Source organism: Plecotus auritus, assembly GCF_963455305.1.
Source record: "Plecotus auritus genome assembly, chromosome: 15".
NCBI lineage: Eukaryota > Metazoa > Chordata > Mammalia > Chiroptera > Vespertilionidae > Plecotus > Plecotus auritus.
Genome location: NC_137781.1, coordinates 13,516,424 through 13,520,877, shown reverse-complemented (window position 1 = coordinate 13,520,877; position 4,454 = coordinate 13,516,424). Strand labels below are relative to the sequence as shown.

Below are 4,454 nucleotides of genomic sequence, written 5' to 3'. Positions count from 1 at the left end.
TTCAAACTTCCAAAGTGATAGCACTGAATATGGGCTGATGAATTATTCCAGTAGTACATCATTATATTTTATTTCCAATTTATTGATACAGCAGGTACAAACATGCTCAAGAACCTTCATAATAAAATAGTACAATAATTGGGAAGTGGCAAGTTTTAATCATTTTTTAAACTTTGATGCAAGTATAATTGATTTAAAACATTCATTCAAAACTATTTTTTATTGATTTCAGAGAGGAAGGGAGGAGTGAGGGATAGAAACATCAATGATGAGAGAGAATCACTGATAGGCTGCCTCCTGCATGCCTCACAATGGGGATCCAGCCCACCACCTGAGTATGTGTCCTGTCTGGAAATGCAACCGTGACCTCCAGGCTCATAGGTCAATGCTCAACTACTCATCACACCAGCCAGGCTCTCCTAAGCTTTTAAGGGGTCCCGCTCGACCTGCAACTAAGGCAGCAATGAGCAGCAACAGCTCATCCCGGGCTAACCCCCTGAACCTGAACTCAAGCCCTCCTTTTCGCTGATTCTCCAGTGAGCTCACAGTAGTGTTTGTAGAGAGCCCAAGGAGCCACACCTAGTCTCTCTGCTGTTCCTTGTTCTATCCTAAGCCCTCGATGTTTTTCATTATCCCCATCTTTAATAAATGTTCCCTCAAAATCTCTGAACTCCTGTTGTGAAATCTTTTCTGCATGAAGTCAAGAACTCAAACACTATAGGCCAAGCTGAGGCAGACCAGCTCCAGGCTGGTTCCTGTTCCCTGGCAGTTATGCCTGGGACATCCTGTGTAAAGACAGAACACGGCATGATTTTGCTTACAAGACTTGGAAGAAAACGTGATGGCCCACAATCACTTTGTTGTTGTTGAGTCAAATCAATCTTAACACTGTTCATTTTTTAAATGCATTTATTGATTTTTTAGAAAGAAAGGGAGAGGAAGAAACATGAATGATGGGAGAGAATCATTGACCAGCTCCCTCCAGCATTCCCCCTACTGGGATGGAGCCCCCAACCTGGGTATGGTCCTTGTCCTGGAATAGAACCAGTGATATGTTGGTTGATGGGTACATGCTCAACCACTGAGCCCCAACACCTGTGCACACTATTAGTTTTTACTAGAGACCCAGTGCATGAGTTCGTGCACGGGTGGGTTCCAGCCAGCCTGGCCCCAATCAGGCTGAATCAGCGCTGGGCCTGTCAGGAGGAGGAGATGGCAGGAGGCTGGCCAGCCAGCTGTCCCATATTGGGGCCAGATCCGGGCCCCCGATAAGGGCCGGGTGGGCTGGGGGAAGGGGCCATGGGTGATTGGCAAGTGGGCCCTGCCCCTGATTGGGGTTGGGGGCCATTTGAGGCAGGGCAGGCCATGGGGAGGGCCTGTGGGACCAGGGACCGAATGACCAGGGGCTGGCCCTGCCCCTGAATAAGGTGGGTTGGGGGTGCTGATCAGGGGCCAGTGGCCTAGGGGAGGAGCCATGGGTGATTGGCTGGCCAGCCCTGCCCCTGACTGGGGTTGGGATGCCAATCTGGGATGGGACTGGGTGGGGGGAGTGGTTGTAGGAGATTGGCTGGCCAGCCCTGCCCCACCCCATCTTGGGGTGGGGGAGGCAATCAGGGGTGGGGCTTACTAGGGGAAGGGCTGTGGACCTATCAGAGTGGTGGGGGCCCATTGGGGGTGTGGCCGGCCAGGGGGATAGACTGCAGAAGGTTGGCTGGCCAGCCCCGCACACTTTTGAGTGTGGGTGGTGATCAGGGGTAGGGCTGGACAGGGGGAGAAGGGGCAGGAGGTTGGCCATGCAGCCCTACCCCTGTTGGGTTGGGGGGGGGGGGGTACTATCGGGGCGGGCCAGCCGGGGAGAGGGGCTGCGGGCCTATCATCATGGAGCGGGCTGATCAGGGGCAGGACTGGCCTGGGGGAAGGGAGGGGGCGTTTGGCTGGCAGATCCTGCTTTTTATTTTTAATATATTTTATTGATTTTTTACAGAGAGGAAGGGAGAGTAATAGAGAGTTAGAAACATCAATGAGAGAGAAACATTGATCAGCTGCCTCCTGTACACCTCCTACTGGGGATGTGCCCACAACCAAGGTACATGCCCTTGACCACAATCGAACCTGGGATCCTTCAGTCTGAAGGCTGACGTTCTATCCACTGAGCCAAACCGGCTAGGGCCAGATCCCGCTCTTGATCGAGGTGGGCGAGTCTGATCAGGGCCAGGTTGGCAGGGGGAAAGGGCCAGGAGGTTGGCCACTGGCCCCACCCCCTGAACGGGCTGGTTTGCTGGCCACAGTGGACGTCAGTGTGACCAGTTGTTAGATTGTTATGGTCGTTGCCTTTTTATATGTATAGACTAGTGGTCCAGTGCATGAAATTCATGCACATTGAAAGGTTAATTAGAGGAAATATTTTAATATTGCTATTTGCCCTTTCTCTATAATAGAAGTGTCAGAGATAAAAGAAAATTAGTAAAATGTATATGAAAATCTACCTCGTGTTAGAATCTGGGGTGTACCGTGGGACCCAGAGTCAAGTCCACGCCCATGCGTGTGCACCTCGAAATCGTGCGAGACACAGACCCAGCTAGTCCCACCCCCGTCAAGCCCTGCAGTGCAGGGGTGTGGCCTCAGGTCTGCCGACCCCAGTGCCAGGGCAAGGGGGGCAGTTTCAGGTACCACGACCCGGCCTCAGGTCCCCCAGCCCTGGTGCTGAGGGTGAGAGGTGCGACCTCAGGTTCCGCGGTCCAGCCTCAGGTCCCTCAAGCCTGGCTTCACATCCCCCACCCCAGGACGAGGGTGAGAGGGCGTGAGGTTGTGAGGGCATGAGGGTGCGATGACCATTTGCATATTGGCTCTTTATAATATAGGATTATTGTTCTATTACAGATTTTCCCAATGTGTGCTTGGATATGAGCATATCCAGTGGACACAGACAGCAAGGGGGTGAGGGCATGTGCTGGGGGGTAGGAGCAGCTGGGGAGAGGTCAATGGGGAAGGGAGACGTATGTGATAATTTAAAAAATAAAGAATTTAAATTAAATAAAAAAGCATGCCCCAATGCAGGACTCCTGGCCATGTCTCCCCGCCCTGCTTTCCTCCTCAGCCTCTCCTCAGGCCCCTCAAGTCTGTGCCTCTCTCCCAGCCCCAAAGCCCCGGGTGAGTGTTTGCAATAGAAAAGGCCCGGGTCGCGAGTTGCGAAGTGTTGGTTCGCAAGTCTCTGAGACCCGAGAATTGAGAGATTCTTCGCGCCCGGGGGACTACACCTGGTGACCCGGCGGCCGTCACCATGCCACAAAATGAGTATATTGAGTTACACCGGAAGCGCTATGGATACCGTTTGGATTACCATGAGAAAAAGAGAAAGAAGGAAGGTCGAGAGGCTCACGAACGTTCAAAGAAGGCAAAAAAGATGATTGGTCTGAAGGCTAAGCTCTACCATAAACAGCGCCACGCTGAGAAAATACAAATGAAAAAGACTATCAAGATGCATGAAAAACGAAACACCAAACAAAAGAATGACGAAAAGACTCCACAAGGAGCAGTACCTGCGTATCTGCTGGACAGAGAGGGCCAGTCCTGAGCTAAAGTACTCTCCAATATGATTAAACAAAAAAGAAAAGAGAAAGCGGGAAAATGGGAAGTCCCTCTGCCCAAAGTTCGTGCCCAGGGAGAAACAGAGGTATTAAAAGTTATTCGAACAGGAAAGAGAAAGAAAAAAGCATGGAAGAGGATGGTTACTAAAGTCTGCTTTGTTGGAGATGGCTTTACTCGAAAACCACCTAAATATGAAAGATTCATTAGGCCAATGGGCTCACGTTTCAAGAAGGCCCATGTAACACATCCTGAACTGAAAGCGACCTTTTGCCTGCCAATACTTGGTGTAAAGAAGAGTCCCTCCTGCCCACTTTATACAACCTTGGGTGTTATTACTAAAGGTACTGTCATCGAGGTGAACGTGAGTGAGTTGGACCTTGTGACACAAGGAGGCAAGGTTATTTGGGGAAAATATGCTCAGGTTACCAACAATCCTGAAAATGATGGGTGCATAAATGCAGTCTTACTGGTTTGACAGCAGTTTTATACAAGTAACTTTGTAATTGTCGAAGACTGCACCAATCAGGAAAACTCCTTTACTATGTTTCTGAGTGCTATCAAACAGCTTACATGTCTGCAGTCATCAAGAGAATTATTTATTCTATTGTAAAGAACATTAAAATGGCCCAGTTTTATAAAAAAAAAAAAAAAAGAAAAGAAAAGAAAAGCCCCATGTTCTGGGCTTAGAGAACAAAAGCAAAGACAAAACCAAACCAATGGAACTGCTCTCTGTCTCCCCAGCACCACGCTGTCTGGGCCGCCTTCCATGGGGCAGCCTTTCGGGGCTTTGTCTTTGGTCCAGTTTCCCCAGCAGCCAGCTGCCCTGGGGCTTTTCCTTTACACAGTGGGTGTTACCCCCGTCCTGA

The 4,454-nt window shown here is 50.2% G+C and overlaps 1 pseudogene across 1 annotated transcript; it reads left to right on the top strand.

The window, feature by feature from the left end:
- Window positions 1-3,280: 3,280 nt before the first annotated feature.
- Window positions 3,281-4,063, top strand: LOC308238985 (ribosome biogenesis protein NSA2 homolog; annotated as a pseudogene). Its single transcript has one exon. The product of its transcript is annotated as a ribosome biogenesis protein NSA2 homolog (transcript).
- The last annotated feature ends 391 nt before the right edge of the window (window positions 4,064-4,454 follow it).